We start from the raw sequence: 20,140 nt of genomic DNA, 5'->3' as shown, positions 1-20,140 counted from the left end.
AAGCACTTTGTAATTAATTACATATGCAAAACCCCTGAGAAATAAGAATTAACACTGTTTTACAGGTCTGAGGACTGAGGCCCTGCACAGCTGCCCACAGTAAATCTGTCCGGAGAGCCAAGCAGAGGATCTTGGTTTGCCATGAATTCTTTAACTACATAGATGCACACTCAAAATTTAGCAAATGCCAACACCTTAGTGACCTGATTGCTTAATAAAACATATAAAAGAGGCCTATTTCAGAATAACGAAATTGGATTGACCACTCCACTCCCATGACTCTTCATTAGATTTGGGTAGCCAACTGCTTGCTGTTGTTTGCAAAAATAAGTAATCATAAAGGTTAAGGAGAAAATCTGTATATTTTCAGACAGATAGAAGACAAAATGCATATGAAGGCTGAATCAATCTCTACCAGATGGCTTCCTGAAGTTCAGCACATTTGCAGGCCAGCATGGGAAAGTTAATAATTTTCCTGACAGCACTACACCTGTTGTATAAACACCTTCTGTTTGCCAAGGTGCTCAAAAGCAAATACTAGCAAATAAGAACTGTAAGTCAAACCTACAAACTGAACTCAAGACTACGAAAGATTCTTTGTTACAACACTGTCTCATAATGTTGTCTTTTGCAGACCTTCTGAAGATCTGCCTGTTTACACAGAACTCAAACAACAGGTACCAAATTTACATCATCCCCTCATCAAAGCCTCATTTCACTGTACATGAAAACCCACAAGAAATTCAAGTATTGGTAGAAACAATAAAGGCTTTTCCCCACTTCAGCACTCCCTGTTTCTAATTTCAGTTTTCATCTGGCAATTCCACAGATCACATATGCCAGACAAAGCATCTCAGCCTCTGCCAATGATTGGATTATTCTATGATCTAGTTAGTGGAATGGACACAAATGTCTGCCTAACAACAAAAAAAATTGCTTTTTCTTTGTGCAGCACAGCTGATGCAGACACTCCTACAATTATTTCTTAGAGCTTAGATATCAGCTCAATATCATAATGCTTTTTATGTTTAAAATAGTAGCAATGCTTTTTCTCTACACATCTATATATGCAGAAGCATTAAAAGCTTGCTGCAGCAAAGCTGTGTTATTTATATAGGTGTATATACACATAGATATGTCATAGAAAGTAAGAGAAAGATAGAATGGGAAAAAACTCACAATATAAAATTTCGGCCTGTGTAGATTTTCCTAGACAGTAGAAGACAAAAATGTGCTAACAGATGAATAAACTTTCAAGAGGTATTTTAACAATTTTAATAAATTTACATATTGACTCAATTTTCCCGCACCTTACAGCAATGCTCACCTGATGAGCAGAGACATCCAGGAGGACTGAAGAATAAGCAGCTGACTTTCCAAGTCAACGAGATATCAAAAATTGGCCTTTACACCCCTAAATGAAGCACTCTGCTACCCCTCTTCACAAAACTATGAGATGGCTAAATCATAACCAACACTAAACAAGGTTTTTCAGCTCTTTTTAAATACAGCTGTCTTTTCCAATACATTAATCTATTTTGCACCCATGATGATCATGAGTTCTTTTCAGCACTTTGTAAATGTTTCATAAGCTGTTATTTTTAAGTTGCCTGAAAGGGCAGAATTCTAAAAACAAGTGTATAAGGTAAGCTAAGTAGTAAAATGTTTTAAAGTGCTCTTTAATGGATCCTCCTTTACAATTTGAACAGCAACTTTTCATATCTGACATAAAATCCATAGATATAAATCACATTAGAGGGTTATTCTTTCCCCATTATCAATCTCTGTCTCTTTATGGAACATTAAAGTCACATTTGACCTTAAAACATGATAAAATGGAAATCAAACTAGAATGTTTTGTAAAAGATATAATGAACTTGTACCTCTTAAAAAAAAGTCTCTTTATGATGTAATTTTGAACACATCCTTCATTAAATACAAACAAAGATTTTCAAAATGTAGCTGTGACAAACAAATGGAGGAAAAAAAATGGTATTTTATTGTCCTGACAACTTGAATGAAAACATAACCAGCCTGCTATAAAATGGAAATATAACTCCACTTTTCAGGAAATTCAGCATTTAGTGTGAGTAGAAATTTGCAATTATACACCAAAACTGAGAAACTCACACATGCAGCAATCCTGTAAAATTATAACATCACTCCAGGAGGAACTCTTAACCATCACACGCTCTTTACAACATATATTTTACAAACAAGAACAGAAAGAAGCCACAGTTCTGCCAAATATCTCTCAGGTGCCTATATAGTCACTAATTCTAAGAAAGTTCTGCAAGAATAATCTTCTCTTTGATCATACAGGTGACCCATCAATTGTTCAGTGGCTCCTACCCTCAATATAGGTCAAATACACACCAAAACAAAAGCTATTTCTCCCCCCTCCTCTCTCAAATACTTTTAATGTAGGAGTGAAAGAAGACTAGTTCCACCAAAAAAACCCAGAAAAAGATCCATCCTAAAGTAGCCAGTCACTACTAAACTGTTCTGAAAGCACTAAAAAGACTCTGTTTCTCTATTGTATTTTTTCATTTTCCAGATGTCAGGGTCACCTGATCCACTCCTTCCAAAGACACAACACCAGGATATAGAGTGGTACCTTTAATACCTAGCACTAAGTCTCAATCTATTGATGTAATGGTTTCTGTTTGTGATCAAATTCAAAAATATATTTTTACAGTTTTATTTCTTCTCCACTGTTTGATCTCTTGCACTTGCAATATGCAACCTGTCACGTCTGAATATTTTTACAATTAATTTTTAGATAGTTTTAGAATTAATTTTTACATAATTTTTTACAATTTAGTATTTTTACAATTAAGATACACAGTTGCATGCCTACATAATTTCTGTTACCTGTTTGGGCAAGTTTGCAATGAAACTACAATCACAAAAGTAGTGCACTCACACATGATAAAACAAAGTGTTGAACAGAGAAAAATATGTATTTTTATATACACACCTCACAGGATACCTCCAGAAAGTCTGAAATTAAGTGACTGTGGAAAGTTTTACAGAGGGGAAGTGCATTAACCAGAATCCTTTGATACAGCATGGAATACATCCTTGTTTCCTACCAGGATGGAACAAAACCCTCGTCTTTGCTGTTATTGCAGAAAATGGGTTTTTTACCTTTCTCCTGTTCCCTGCTTGGACAAGACTGCAGGCTATTTAAACATGTGAGTTATGTGAAGATTCATTTATAAGGAACTGTAATTCTAAAGGAGCACAAGGTCATCCAAAAGGCAAGTTATAGACATGAAAATACAATATCTCCTGCATGCAGGAAATATTCCAGAAATACTGTTGCAAAATACTGACAGGGTGTCTGTATTCTGACAGTCTGTATTTCAGTGAAGAGGAGGATTAATCTACTGTTTTCAGAAATATTTTATCTTTGATCTTTACAAAAATGTCAAGTGAAAGATTTCCTCTGAACCATCTGCATTGTGCACCTCTGTAGTCCCAAAATTACAATGTAACACTTTCTAAGTGATTAAAAAGTTTAACAGTGTAAGGTTTTTAAAAGAGATGTTGCACGTTTTTACTTTTACTCTTCAACCCTGATATCACCAAACATTTCACATATGCCAGCTCCTTTGTCTAATTTGGCTAAAAGCCACTGGCTTTGTGAACAACCAGTCTCAGAGGGTATCACTTAAGAGGAAAAGTCATCCATAAGATAACACACAGTCTTGCCACTAATGCAAATTCCCTACAAATAAGGATATTTTAGTAAATGAAGGAGCTCCTCAATCCTCTGCTTTCACAGATCTTTGCACTTGACCTCTGACCTGAGGTTCAAAGTCTGGCCTAAAAATGCTACCTAGGGAAATCTTACAAAGACTCCTGAACGAGACTTAGAAAAATGAAAGCTTAAAACCTCAACAGCGAGCAAAAGTCAACCAATGACAACGTCTGACAGCCACCGTCAATTCTGAAGTGATGCCTCTGTCATCCAACGACTCCAAGTATTGATTTCTCTCAGCATGAAAAAAGCTTAAGCCAATGAAATAGATATAGCATCATCCCCCCGATAATAGCCATCAAGGTTAACACCAGCAGAACACTTATCAAAGTATCTCTTCTATTTCTTCTTGTTTTAATGGACTGAACACAATGCAATGGCTTCTCATCTCTTCAACCCATGGTTTTCCAAACCTCATTTATCCACTTTTCCAACCTTTTACCTGATTTGAAGATTTAAAAGAATCTGAATCTAAATCAACTGTTTGTAATACAAATGGGGGTGGGAAGGAGTGATGAAAAAAACTGGTTTACAGCCAGACATTCCTGGGGTAAAAAAACCCCATGCATTTAAAATCACAACAGAAGGGGAAAAACTCCATGCATTTGAGTTAGATCACACTAAACACAGACTGGTAAAACTATGGTCATGACCAGAAAAAAAAAAAAATCTACCACAATCAATTTGAGTTAGTGACTAGAGAGAAATGCAGGCATCTCAAGAGACATCTGGTTTTAATCTGTGCTGAGTCAACAGCTTTATTTTTTACCTTCAAGTCTCACAGAATTAAGTTTTAGTAAACCCAAATAAACACTAGGCAACAGCACTTCTATGCAGATTGCATCTTTCAAATAAACCCAATTTAGTACAGTAGGTAAATGAGACAAACTAAAAATAGTTTAACCAGATAAAAAAGTAGCTGATGGAATAAATAACTAATGAAGAGCAGAGACAAATCACATCAGATTTATTGTGCAGTATCCATTAGTACCACAGACTTCCAACCTTTTTCTGTGATGCTTATCTAATTGATATTATCTGTGTTACAGTAGCACCCTTGGATCACAATGAAAGACAAACCTTAAGACAAACAAGAGCTCTCACTCTTTGCTAGAAACTGAGATTTGCTATATTATTCCAATATTCTAACTCTCTAACCATCACCATTGGCATAAACAATATGCAGAGCTAAATGTTCTTTTTGAACCCAAGAACACATATCTTACTGTACGTATGTCCAAACACTTTGCATTCAAAGCATGCATGAGGACAGACACTTTCCTCCCTTCCTCTTCTGCAAATCCAGTAATCCAGTTTATGTCAGCAGCCCCTTCACACTGTTCTTTTTTTTTTTTTTAAATGGTCTAAGATCCTAAAAACAACATGCTTGGGCAATAAATGTTAACATTCTTTGGGTCCACATCTTCCAAGTACAAGACACTTTTCAAGCTAGAAATAATCAAAGTATGATTTCCCTATGCTGCAGAAACAGTAAAGCTCAGCACTCCTGCACAGGTGGCTCCGTGTTCTCAGATCAGACACGAAGCAAAAGAGCCAACAACGATCTTTTAAGCCATTCCCCAACCACTCTATCAACCTTGTGACATTCAACAGCTTCAGCACCACCACAGAGATTAGTACTGTATTCACTACGGAACTTCTCGTCCAATGCAACAAACAAATCAAACCCATGAGCAACTTCTGGAACTAACAAATGTCCTTATTTATAAGGAACATCCACTCAATCCAAGAAATTAAACATATACTTACATAATCTAATGATGCACTATACATGCTTAGTGAGGGCCAAACTGAGGTTGCACTGTTCTGCTATCGCACAGCTGTTGGATACTTGGTTTAGCTGTCTTTTCGTATTGTCCTTTCTATGCAACTCTGAAGTCTCAAAAAGGAGGAAAAAATACCTTTCAAGCAGTTGAAAACATATGTAAGTCTTGAAGTAGGCCAAATACAAAGACTTCTATCAGTTCAACCACAACAAAGCAGATTTGATTGTTCCTTTGTCTATAATCAGTAAAGATGTATGAGCAATTTGTTCCCACTGGAAGAGAATTATAGTATTTAGTTTCAGTCTCCAAAGGTTCAGTGGAGAATGCCTAGGGAACTGTCCTAGTTCCACTTTCAATGCTCCCTAGATTTTCTTTCTGTCCTCTTTTTACCTGTGGGCTCTTTCTCATATTGCCCATGCAGACTACACCATTTGTTCTTGCTATTAGTACCTTACTCTAGCAATAGCATCAGGGCCCTTCCTCCCCTCTGTGCAGTATGAACATCAGGTGGAAGTAGGGGAATAGTTACCACACACCCCAGTGGTGGTGCTGTCAGCTCAGGAAACATTTGCCAAAAAATTCTTGCTGTGGGTCTCAATCTCAATCCATTCCTCAAGATCCCATGAAAATCTTCATGCTACCAGGAGCCAGATGGCACATTTCCAACAAACCCCAACAAACTAAAGCTCTGAAATGTCCTCATTCAATAACTGTGACCACCACCCCTCCACCTGCTTTGTTCCACTTAGGCATATGAAGGATTTCTATTACCTGTAAGGTAGGTACGAAGTAGTTCAGCAGTTTTGGCCCCAGCAGCCAAATAATTGCTTCCCTAGGATTCAGATTCCCAGACACCCTGCTGCCAGCACAGTCCTTTTACAACTTACAGCACCAAGACTTGGCACAGGAGTGACGCCTGAACAGATTGAAAGTCACACGCAGTTCTGATGGCACAGCTAAACCTTAAATGAAGTCTCTAAGAGTGGGTAACACACACTACTGAGCACTTCTAAACACCACAACTTACTAATTGAGAAGCCCTTGATGGTGCTACATAAAAATCAATTTTTCACAAGTTTTGTGTCAGATGAATTCTGAGTCATTTTTCATAACAGGGGCAAAACGTACATTTCTGTAAGTGGGGAAACAATAATACCTCAAATCATGCAAAAAAATGGACATTCTCAATGAAATAAAAAAGAAGTGATTTTTTAGGGGGTTTTGTTTTATTTTGGAAACATTTTGTCAGTCTTCTTTTCCAAACCAACAAACAAACAAACAAACAAAAAATCTTAACCAAAGTAATTCAACCTCTGAGAGCACAAAGAATTAGACAGAATGATGCAGACAAGCAGATAAACCAAAAGATAACTTGGAACCTTTTTACAAAATACCTCGTATCATTAGTACCACTCCTATATAATAACATACCTCTGTTATTTTGTTAGTTATTGTTTGATATTCCTGCTACCTCACACTCACTAAATTTCCTTATAAATTTGCAAAACACATGCAAAGCAAATTCATTTCCAGCCAAAACCTCTTCATAAGCAGTTTCCAAGTTTATGTAAAGTTCCGGATTTCCAAAAGACAGAAAGATTAGCCCCTTGAGATATCCCTGCAGCCTGGGGTCTGCGTTTCTGTTTCTATTTTCTACATAGTTCCCCTCAGGCACTTTTCAGCTTTCCCTGTTTAGTGTCTTGGATTCAGAACACAACTCTGATTTTAATCCAGGAGTTTAAGAATGTATCAAAACATATCAATTCATGAACAAAGAACAGAGAAATTACATTCATTGGAGATAACAAGCATTTAGGCATAACAGTTTCCTATCTTGCCATGATTGGTTGCGTGCCAATGACAAGCACATCTCTAATAAGCTTCAGTACTTTGGATATCAAGTTGGTTTCAGATCTAACTGGGTTCAGTGGGAAAAAAAAAAAAGGAGAAAAAATTAAAAATTGTAGTTTGCCTTTCTCTAACTTTTTTCTGTACTCTGATAAGAGAATTAAAGGTATGTTTTGAAAACAATCTACAGTTTATAGTGGCCTAGTACCAGACATTAAGAACAAAGGGAAAAACACCATAAGCATACAGTAAGATCTCTGTACACACTGAGATATATAATGGTAATTAAGGTAGATACAGTAACAAGTCACCTGTCACTCTGCATCAGCAGCACAAAAGCATTCTGTGCCACACCTTTTGTGAAACCTCCGCTGTGAAACATTCTGACATGAACACAAACTCACGACCCAAAAGGTAACTCATCTGTCCTTCACCAGCTCCTAACAGGGTTGCTCCAGCAGCTAATTTAGTGGACTTGACGTCTCACAGTTCAGGACCTTTTCAGCCTCTCACAGTGGAGAATGATCACCTTGCCTGGCACATATCCTTGAGCAACACTGGCTAAATAGGGCAAACTTGTTTGATGGCAAAGTATTTCCTTCCCACACACAGAAAAAAACCACAGTGAGTCACTGCCATTAAGTTACTGCACCTTCATTTGTACCTGCAGAAACACATTAATTTATTTGTTAGTGAAAAGTACTAGGGGTGGAGTTTGGTTTGAGTCTTTTTTGGTCAAAAGAAACCTCAATTACCGTGAGAGAATCTGTTAAAAGAAGGATTACATGGCATATTATTCTAAGTCTGTTCAAAACTAACACATTAAATGCTGCCAATTCCACAAGTTTCTAACTTACATTCCAAACTTGCTCTTTACCTTATGGTAAACTCAGATTTTAAGAGGTTTATTCTTGCAGAACTAAGTATTTTAAAAACAGGATATTTTGATGAAGTTGATGATGAAATGGCAAAGATTGGGAAAAAAAAATCCATAGGCAAATCGGAAGGATTTTTAAAATATGGTCTATATAATTTTTTTATAGCAGCTATTCTTTAAAATCATTCCTAGCCACCTACTTTGGAAACATGTTAAACTGTCACAATCTCAGCTTTAGCTTAACCTCTGCCTTATCTTAAAGCCTCCTGTCAGAATTCCTATAGCATCAAACTATGAAAGGCAAACTATTTTAACATTATTTTCCCCTCCTCTCCTTTTTTTTTTTTTTTAGTAGCCTATGTTTTTTGTTTCATTCCAGCTAGTGTATGAGATTTTTTTCCTTTGTTATTGGTTCGCATGCATTAAGGTAACACAATTTTGGAATTTCAGAACAGCATAAGATGTCCACAAGTATTTTCTACATAGTTCCCCTCAGGCACTTTTCAGCTTTCCCTGTTTAGTGTCTTGGATTCAGAACACAACTCTGATTTTAATCCAGGAGTTTAAGAATGTATCAAAACATATCAATTCATGAACAAAGAACAGAGAAATTACATTCATTGGAGATAACAAGCATTTAGGCATAACAGTTTCCTATCTTGCCATGATTGGTTGCGTGCCAATGACAAGCACATCTCTAATAAGCTTCAGTACTTTGGATATCAAGTTGGTTTCAGATCTAACTGGGTTCAGTGGGAAAAAAAAAAAAGGAGAAAAAATTAAAAATTGTAGTTTGCCTTTCTCTAACTTTTTTCTGTACTCTGATAAGAGAATTAAAGGTATGTTTGAAAACAATCTACAGTTTATAGTGGCCTAGTACCAGACATTAAGAACAAAGGGAAAAACACCATAAGCATACAGTAAGATCTCTGTACACACTGAGATATATAATGGTAATTAAGGTAGATACAGTAACAAGTCACCTGTCACTCTGCATCAGCAGCACAAAAGCATTCTGTGCCACACCTTTTGTGAAACCTCCGCTGTGAAACATTCTGACATGAACACAAACTCACGACCCAAAAGGTAACTCATCTGTCCTTCACCAGCTCCTAACAGGGTTGCTCCAGCAGCTAATTTAGTGGACTTGACGTCTCACAGTTCAGGACCTTTTCAGCCTCTCACAGTGGAGAATGATCACCTTGCCTGGCACATATCCTTGAGCAACACTGCTAAATAGGGCAAACTTGTTTGATGGCAAAGTATTTCCTTCCCACACACAGAAAAAAACCACAGTGAGTCACTGCCATTAAGTTACTGCACCTTCATTTGTACCTGCAGAAACACATTAATTTATTTGTTAGTGAAAAGTACTAGGGGTGGAGTTTGGTTTGGGTCTTTTTTGGTCAAAAGAAACCTCAATTACCGTGAGAGAATCTGTTAAAAGAAGGATTACATGGCATATTATTCTAAGTCTGTTCAAAACTAACACATTAAATGCTGCCAATTCACAAGTTTCTAACTTACATTCCAAACTTGCTCTTTACGTTATGGTAAACTAAGATTTTGAGAGGTTTATTCTTGCAGAACTAAGTATTTTAAAAACAGGATATTTTGATGAAGTTGATGATGAAATGGCAAAGATTGGGAAAAAAAAATCCATAGGCAAATCAGAAGGATTTTTAAAATATGGTCTATATAATTTTTTTATAGCAGCTATTCTTTAAAATCATTCCTAGCCACCTACTTTGGAAACATGTTAAACTGTCACAATCTCAGCTTTAGCTTAACCTCTGCCTTATCTTAAAGCCTCCTGTCAGAATTCCTATAGCATCAAACTATGAAAGGCAAACTATTTTAACATTATTTGCCCCTCCACTCCTTCTTTTTTTTTTTTTTTGTAGCCTATGTTTTTTGTTTAATTCCAGCTAGTGTATGAGACTTTTTCCTTTGTTATTGGTTCGCATGCATTAAGGTAACACAATTTTGGAATTTCAGAACAGCATAAGATGTCCACAAGTAGGTTTTGTTTTTAATTAACATTATTTACTCAGAAAAAGTTCTATCAGCCTTGGAAGGTAGACATTCAGCTCTAAAAATTGTTGGAGGAGTATAATTTAATTTCTTTTCAGAATTGTGTCATTTCATTATCCATAAAAAGACAGTTTTTGAAATATTTTGACTATTCAAAGCATTAGAAGACAACAGCCTCTGGTTTAATTTTCAACAGTCTTAATTTAAAAACACTCATTCATACAACTCTAGATCTTTATACTTAGCGATATGGAACAAAGACTAAAACTACTTAATAGAAATTGCTTTAATTTTTTTTATTTTTTCTTGCTCTCTTGGTGTAAATGAAAAAACTGTAATGAGGCAAGAGACAATGATGCAACAACCACAGCTGGTCCCTTCAGGGAAACGAAGAACTATGTAGCACCAAGCAGTTCTGCTGGTATCATCCTTGATGTTGTCAACTTTAATTAAAAAAAAAAAAAAAGAGGGGGGAGTTAATACACCCTAAATATATTCATTTATCTTTACATAAGAAGAACACGTAAGATCCACTTCATGAATTTTCTGTTCATTTCTCATTTCCACATTAAATACCAGAACTTGTGAAACGTCCTATCCCAAGGCTCTAATGTTCTCACTGAGTTTGGATTTTGTCTTTGTTTCAGTTCAGCATGCAAGGTTTTTCTGTCTGGTTGCTTGGGGTTTTTCTTTAAATGGTACAAGGGTGATTTCATAGCACCCCTCAATAACAGTTATCAGCACTTGCTACAAACAGCTGAACTCGTGGATGTTGGTGTAATGGCACAAAACAGATTACACATTACAACTGCACAAATCCTGCTTAACTAGATTTCACTAATTGACTTTAATTCAGTGTAAAATAATAAATTCAATGCTCAGAGCTTGTTCTGTTTGGAGTACAACAGCCGTGCAGGAAAAATAAAGCAGCACAAAATCAGTGCATTTTTAAAACACAAATCTGAGATTTGGTATGAATTACAGTTCACTCGTTAACACTGAAAGAAAGTACAGTGACTAATCAAAATCACCAGCTTCTACCAGGCGTGCACAGAAATGAAAGAAACTACTGAAATTACATAAAGCATTATATAAAACACATGTAAGTGACAGTTACTGGACATACCAAAGAGCCGTGTAACAACATTTCTCACACGCTTAAACAGCTTCAGTTACACTCGAGCCAATAACCTACTTCTGTCTACTTCTAATATTCCAAATTTCTGAACAGCTTCAAACAACTGTGACTCAAAAATAACCCAAGAAATATTCCTCCCTCCTCTCATACCGACCATATGAAATTGCCTTGCAAAACAGCGTTGGTCCAGTGCCAGGATGGGTGATGCCGCTTCAAGGCTATCAACAGCTGCTTAGAAATGAGATATTTGGGGTTTCTAACAAGCAGTGAAGGAAAAAATAAGCAACAGTATTTAAGAAGTCAGAATATCTGGGGGTTTTTGTGTTGGTTTTTTTTTTGTTCTGTAAATGTTTAACACATTGGGACTAATGGAATCATAATGCAGAGATGTCTGCAGGTGGCCTATGGTCCCCCTGGGGCTGAGGGCCAGCATGGAGGCAGCACAGCTGAGGATGACCCTGTCCTGCTGGTGGTAGCGGAGAGAGGCCAGGGCCCAACCCCTCCAAATCCTACCAATAGCCTCCACCTTGCTGTGGGCTCCTTGATGATTCGCAAATGCTCCCAGACCTGGCCCTGTGGCCCTTATTGTGGGGAGTCTGTGCTGGGTTTGGACACTCCCTCCCCAGGCCTGCCCTGCACTTCCCATGGCAGATTGTCGCAGTCGAGGCAGGAGGTGACATGGGTTTCAGGATACCAGCTTTTTATTGCAACAGTGCAGCTACCTTTATACAGTTCTGGGTGACACATGTACACACAGCATTGGTTTACCACTATCATAACAACTTATGATTGGACATACAGCCACATGTCTTAACACAATAGGTTAACATTCCTAACAGGAAACCCACTCTGTGTTACAGCTTACCTTACAGTTACCACCTACTGCCCGTGGTAACCCTCTGCCAGGTGTAAGAAGTTCCATCTTTGGTATCTCAGCTTACTGAGAGCCCAGAACCAGCTGGACTCTCCCACAGCAGATGGCAGGATAGACATGCTTGGTGAGGTCCTGCCCCCAAGCAGGAGCACTGCAAGCCCTCATGGCACACTGACACAGAGTGGATGGTATGTCTCTGGTCCCAAGTTATGACAACATTTGTCTTACAACTGCCATACATATAATACAGTGATCTATCCAGTAACTGAGTATTTTGCTTGCTTTGTCAAATTGTTCTAAGAGCAACAGAAAATTCAGGATAGTTCTAGAAGATTTAAATCTCAAGTTTCTTGCAAGAGCAGACAGGGAGAACGACTGAAGGAGCACAAACATCTCAAAATCCATTATGCCCTAACTTTGGCATTACTACTTAGACTTGTTCCAACAAATTTTTGACAAATAAAAAAGCCCAGTATCTTTGCACTAGGACACAAAGGAAAAAAACATGGAACAATGACTAAAGCACTTGCACTGCTCATCATCATAATCACTATCATGCCCTTGCAAGCCCTACTCCCAAGAGATATCTAAATCTTTTCTTTTAAGATGGCCACAAATCTTTGAAGATGCATTTTCTGAGAAGTGAATTAATTACAGGGACTTTGAAATGTGAACAGGAAACAGGTAGGTGGGAAGAGTGGTGAGAAAAGTAACAGGAAACATTATGACATGTCAAACAGAAAAGTGAGGACAACTTGGTTTTCTGATTAGGGATTAGCTCTGCCACTTCCAGTTGGACTTCAGATTAACAATGAAATCCAAAGGTCTCTAAGTCACTTGGTAGCTTCCCCAACACAGTGATCACCTGAAAAGCAACTTAGCTGCCTGACAGATCTTCCTTTTCATGGCCTAAGACCATCTCAAAGGAATTGGCTCAGTTTTCTCCTATTTAGGTCAAAGAGAAAAATCAGTAGGTGGATTCATTCTGTAAACATTTACAGATTAAGACAAAGCAGGAAGAAAAGCATTCAGAAAACATTCATTATAGTGATTCCCATTTAAAAGCAAATACAGGAAAGTTAAGTAAAAAAGCTGAACTGCAAAGCAGTGGGATCCAAGTGACAATGTGAAAGGATCTTTCAGTTCCCATTAAGATTTCTGATTAGTGCAGTCTTGTTCCCTTTGCTGGAACAGCTGTCTAGGTCTACTCAGAAATACAAGGCTACCTTTATAAAAGATCAGGAATGTCACCCTTGGCCGGATGTGGCTTTACAGTTTTCTACTTCTCTCCCTGGATCCCAGACAGACTTCAAGCCCCATTTAATACAAAATAAAGATAATTCTATCAATTTAATTATAAAATCCTTGTTTAAACAATTACTTTTCAACCATCACTCATGGAGGTATTTATTTCAGCACAGTCACTATATTTTGCATTCAAAACAGAGCATTCTCAATGAATGACTGAAGCTTTCAATGGAATGAGACATAATTGAGGATAAACTCGAACACAAGATGCAACATTCTGTATGGGTTCCTCCTCAATAAGATGACAATAAATGAAAAATACTCTATGCAAAAAATACATCTAAAAGTAAAAACCTTAACTGTAAGTGTTTTCAGGCTCTATTGACAAACAACTTCAAATGTTTTCTAAACACCTCAGCATCTTGATGCATACGCTGCACCAAAGTTGATTTTCCTAAGTCACCTTCATGAATATAAAGAAAAAATAAACCTGCATGTATCAACTTTGTCATGCCTCAATCAGGAGACTGCATTAACTACAAGATAAGACTACTCACACTATGATTTGAGTCCAAACAAGAGAATGACCAAGGTAACAAGAGCTTACATAATCAAGAAGCTGTAAGTCAAGGCAAGTAGCTACTCAATATGAACTAGACTTTCCATAAGTGACTTCTACAGGGTCAGGTATGTCACATCTTTTAGGCAAATCCAAATCTGGTTTGGGGTTGCAAATAAATCTACTTGTTCTCCCCTTCTGTTATAGAAATACCAGTGTGCAAGTACTTGGATAAATCATTCAGATAAAAAGCAGACTTTACTTTGCAAAGCTGGTAAGGGTCAGAGTTTTAAAAATAAAATCTTTTGGAGGATATACACAAAACTACATTCAGCTATAGACAGTAGTTCAGTGGGTCAGCAAATGAAAGCATATTTGCAGGTACACAAAGTTGTACGTGGTTTGTTTTCATACATACAGCTGCAGAGTGAGCTGCCTTCATAAAGCCACTTCTAAATTTTCATTTCAATCACCAGCCACGACAAAAAAAAAAAAATTTTTTACAAAGTAACACAAGTAGTAACATCCTAATGCCTGTATGCATCAGTTTACCCCAGGAACTTAAGAACTGCAGAGGTTTCACATGAAATCATGTACAGTCAAGTGGGATGGGCTTTAACCCAACAGCCTGAACTCAGGTCAGTCATAAACAATATTTGCAACTTGGGTGCTTTTGCCAGAAAAGTCAAATGAGAAAACAAACATGCAGAGATAGCACTAGAATATAGAGAATTATTTTACTGTTTTCTGACCTCTTTCTTCAATTCCTGTTATAAAAAAGCTTTTTACATAAAAACAATAATTTTAAACATGAAATTGTCTTTAAGAGAATATTCAAGACTACTGTTAAAACAAATGTCAAATATATCTGGACTAGAAAAGATAATGTGTTGAATCTAAAGCTAACAGCCACTTAGCAATCAGATGCATATTTCATCTTTAATGAAGGCCTGAAGAGTTCACTTTATTCTGGATGCAGGTATCAAAGCAGATCTCACAAAGCAACATAGGCGCATCATCTAAGGATCTTTTTCACATTAAGAATCCTATTAGAAGGAAAACACTAAAAGGTAATTGAATTTCCCTCAGTTATCTTCATCTCTGTCAGCTCCTGCTACAATAACTTACTCTCCAGAGCACAGATAACTCAATTCTGTCCAGCAAGCATATGTTATGAATCTCCAAAGCAAACTTGTCTAAATCATTCTGGTCTTCTATCAAGGTTGGCTGTAGATATGAACTCTGACAGAAGGCAAACAAATTTATTTTTATCTTTTAAATAATTCGCTTCCCTGTGCCTTGATGGAAGAATCTAAAGACATAAATGTTTCCACTAATTCTGGAATTATAAAGACTGGTTCACCATTGATTCACCATTCTGTTTTATCAGAAACAAACAAAACAAAAAGCATGTTAGAACAGTTTCAGGTTCCTGTCTGCATAAAAACTAAACTATCATCTCATGCTGTAATTGACATTTTTTCAGAATGTTTTTGATATTTACATTTTCACCTTCAATGGAAATACTGACTATACAAATAATAACAGTGCAAGTCTACTCTAACTTTTTATTTCATCAAAGTTCTTAAAACATCAGTAAGCACAAATTCTCCACTCATATAAGTAAACAACTTTGATTTAAAAAGTCCCATTTTAGGAAGGTATAATGACTTATCTAGATCAACATCAGAAAAGCAAAACAAAAAGCAGGCAAAGGATGAGTGAATTGCAAGAATCAGAAGAGTTAATTCCAGAAGAAGAGAAGAAAAAAAAAAGTAGGTAAGGACCTGGTCAAACTAACATTAACTGTACAATTCCTCTCAGCTTGTGACTGTTTTCGGTTGTTCAACATACATGTAAAAAATTGTCTAAAGAATGAGTGAATAATGAATTGACAAAGATCCCAGCTGAAACTCAGCTACTCAGCTGTACAGTCATGAAGGAGCTGTGAGGAACTGCAGGGGAAGCTTGGAAGACCAAGTCATGTTAATAAAACATCACAGGAACCTCAGCCTAGATAAAGAAACATAGAAAAGAATCTAATGTGAGACATAAAATGAGGGACACTGAGTTCACCTTTATCTTCACTCCTTTTTGCCATAATGAGATGGTTTTATCAATGACAAATAGTCCTATGAAGCCACCAGCTCAGAACAGGAGAATAAGCAAGCACACAGGACTCAAGCAAAAGAAACACTGGGAAGAGAACAATACAAATATTGTGTATTTATAAATTCTTGGTGTGTTCACATCCAGAATGCTGGCTGAGGTTTTGGGTCTTCCATCAGGAAAGATATGACAGTATGACAGAAGCGAGAAGCATTTTGGAAGGATTCAGAACTGGAATCACTGCCGTAGTTACAACTACGTAACAGTAGGATTTTTCAGGGTGGGGGAAAAAAGAGACAACTCAGGAGCAATACGAGAATTCTGTAAAATCATGTGGTATTAAGGACTCTTTCTGGGTGAGTTTGCATGAATGGATGATTCAGATTCTTACAGCATTGATGGAGAGAGTCACCAGGAAAAAGCAAGCCAAAGAGACACTGAGTAGGTTGTATGTGAAAGTTTCCAAGAGCTGGTAAACCAGGGTCTGGCAATCCCATTGAACCTGCAAAACTTGATTAACTCAGAATACCCACAGGGCTGCTGTATCTGTACACCACCACCACTAGCACATATGAGTACCAGCAGAAGCTTGTACAACTCAGACAACATCCAAGAGAGTGACGGCTACTCTGTGCAAACAAGGAATACAGGATGCATAACCCCATGAGGCAAAGGACCTTCTGCAGCTCTTGGAATAAGCCCTTCATTACACTCGTTGGAGTCAGCCTCCCAACTGCCAAGTGTTGGGTGTAGTTATCAGCTCTTATAAGCAACAGATTTATTCTATTAATTACAACAGTCTAATGAACAGAAGGCCTTCTAAGAAATACTGGTTGTGATCCACGTCTCCCAGCCAACCTGACAGGGAACAGGCATTTTACAATACGAGAATGAAAGGAAGATGCCAGTCCAATTACCATTCAACTCAGTGTAACTCTTAGCAAAAGTCTATGTGGACTCAAAGTTTTACAGGGCTAATGGGGGAGTAACCCCTGAAGGGGTAAATAATTTCTTGCTGGTAAGCAGGAATCAGAAGTCACTTCAAATTGCAGAAGAGTGGGAGTGTATTTCTGGGAAAGTGTTACTACATTTGCCCCTTTAATAAACTTCTTTAAGTATCCACAGTTTAAGACAAGATAATAGGCTTGACAATGGACTTATCAATGTGATTAAGTCTTGCTCATCCATGTCACAGTAGGAATCAATCTTTCAAGAGCAGACACAGAGCAGAGCTGGTAAGATGATCTAGAATATGCAAACACCACCTTAAAAGAAAAAAACCTAGAAGAATAAAACGCATTTTTCTATTGAACTAAAGTAAAGAGATGTACTAAATACTGGATTAAAAAAAAAGGAAAAATAAAAAAAGCTAAAGTAAAAAAGACCTATGAAGCCCAAAGATAATAAACACATAATAACAAAAAAATATATTCTAAATACAAGCAAAAATAAATTAGAGTTTACAACTGAGCAGAATATTTAAGTCCAACCTACTAGTTGAAATACTGATAAAAAAATATCTTTGGGTAAACAGACCCTGAAGATCTTCTGTGACCTTGTCAGGACCAATACCAGAACTATTTTAATATAATGCCTTTCTCATTTAGATCAAATCAACTTAAAATAAAACACCTAGGAGAGATGTGTACTGTCACCACAGTGCTTTTTCTTCAAAGCTGAACAATTGCTAACACTTTTGTTATAAAGGTATATAAGCAATATAAGTTATTTTTGGACAGGAATTTTAGAAGAAAATCTCCAATCAAGCACAATAGGATATTTGCTTGGTTATTGCTAGAAAATTACATTCTATGTACACTGTATTACTTCAGTCAGGAGTATTTCAGAATTATTGTCTGCTGTGAGCTACCATAAAAATCTGTACATGAATAATAAACAAGGTAAAAAAAATACTGATTTACTTTTCATGAATAGGTGAGAACAGCAACATTTCTAATGAGATCATCTAATCTGAAGCAAGAAATTTCTTACCTGGCTTAGTTTTCAAATTGTGTGTATAAAAAAATGCAGAAAAACATGGAAAATAATTTTACAGAAAACACAAAAACTGTATAAAAATATACAATATTAGGGTTTCAAAGGAAACAAATGCCATCCATCAGAAGGCTTTTTAAAGACAAAAAAAAAAAATGCTGGAATGGTTAAGCTGTAGAGAAAGAAGGCTGTAAGAAAATGGGATTCTTCAGTAAGTCTGTCCCAAGAAGGAGAACAGAATATGTCAACTACGGCACGTTAGTTTTAAAAACAGAATGAAGCAGGTCAAAAGAGTTCAAGGAAATATTGCATAAAGCCATAAAAGGCAGCAATAAATTATTTTTCAAACAAATCAGGAGCAGTAAGCCCATTAAGGTGTCTCTGTAGAGCTAATAGAAGATCAAAGGGTAAAAAGAGCTCTTGGAACACATGACCACCACAGAAAAGGGCTAGCAGAGAAGTTACAAAAGAAAGCTGATAAGAGACCAAGTGCTAGGACCAGACCATATTCACTCAGGTGATCTAGAACTGTGGGATGAACACAGCTGAGCCAAAGCTACACTGTTCTTGTTCAAAGTGTCTCAGTGACAGGAGAATGAAATATGCCAAATGGGCTCTGGAGGACACCAGGGAACTATTTGGTAATAAATCTGAAATTTCTAAAAGGCCAACTCATAGCTGTGTGTAAAGCAAAAATCCAACAAAGGAATAAACACAGTGGCAGGAGTCCCCAGTGCTTTTGTAAAGGGGAGTCGTGCTTCATTAGATTTCTTTTCAACAGACAAGAGATATCCAGAGATAGCCAGAAAGATAATTAAAGAAAGGCAGGATGAGGTAGGGCATACAGGAACATCCTTACATGGAAGTTAAGATGCACTGCCACAGCAAAAGGTAAGTTCAAAAAGGAATGCCTGCTCCCAGTCTGGCAGAAGATAGATCATAGCAGAAGCCTCCAATGCTGTTCTCCAGTCTCCTAATTACCCCATTTTCTTCATGGCTATGATGTTCCAATTCAGTCATTGAAGTAGCAGGGCAAAATTAAATAAAATATATTTTTATTATTATTAATAATCATATTAAAATAATATAAAAATATAACTCCTGGTTACAGGAATTGAGTTTTTGGGTCTTTCTGTTAGATTTTTTTTAGGTTTTCAGGATCTACAAATGCTAAAACAACAAGAATTCCACAGCCTGGTCTACTAAGACTTCCAGAGCTATGGAGAGTAAATTTAACTTATTGATACTTTCTAGTGAAAATACCCATCTGTAACAGTATTTACAATAGGGGATTAAAAGTTTTTAAAACAAAGACATTTTTATCAGTCACAGAAAAGTAAACAGATGTGTTAAATATGCTTAAAAAAGTAGAAAAGGCCATAAAAAGTTGAAATCTCATACACCATAAAACTGTGCAGAAAAGGCTCATATCTTCCTGAGGTTCCTGGGTATTTTTTCAAATTACACTCAGTATATAAATGAAACTTCTCATACATTATAAAATGTGGAAGAACCTCAACAAGATGCTGCTAAACACTAAGCATTAATTACGATGCAATAAACTTCATAAACATCAGAAAAATTAGAATATATTTTTTAATATGAAATAGCTACAGATACAAATCTATTTAGTTTCCATATTCAATATGATTTCAACAGCTCAACAGTACTTGGATACTTATTAGATTTAATCCTTCACACAGTTTGTCTCATAACTGGTAAGAAATATTATCCAAAAAATGGTAATGAAGATAACATCACTTATTGTTTCACCAGAGATGTCTGTAGGAGAGAGTAGTCCCAAAGTGAATTTTCCTTCATGATGCTTTAGAAACAATACTACCATATCACAGGATCACAGAACAATCACCCAGTTTCAAGCCCCCTGTCATGGGCAGAGATACC

At 36.7% G+C, this 20,140-nt stretch overlaps 1 protein-coding gene across 6 annotated transcripts in view; it reads right to left on the bottom strand.

Moving 5' to 3' along the window:
• Positions 1 to 20,140, bottom strand: part of LRBA (LPS responsive beige-like anchor protein) — a 402,779-nt gene that overhangs the window by 229,583 nt on the left and 153,056 nt on the right. The window lies entirely within an intron of this gene.

The sequence above is a fragment of the Myiozetetes cayanensis genome, unplaced genomic scaffold (genome assembly GCF_022539395.1).
Source record: "Myiozetetes cayanensis isolate MyiCay16 unplaced genomic scaffold, myiCay2020 scf33, whole genome shotgun sequence".
Lineage (NCBI taxonomy): Eukaryota > Metazoa > Chordata > Aves > Passeriformes > Tyrannidae > Myiozetetes > Myiozetetes cayanensis.
This window is presented reverse-complemented; position numbering and strand designations above follow the sequence as displayed.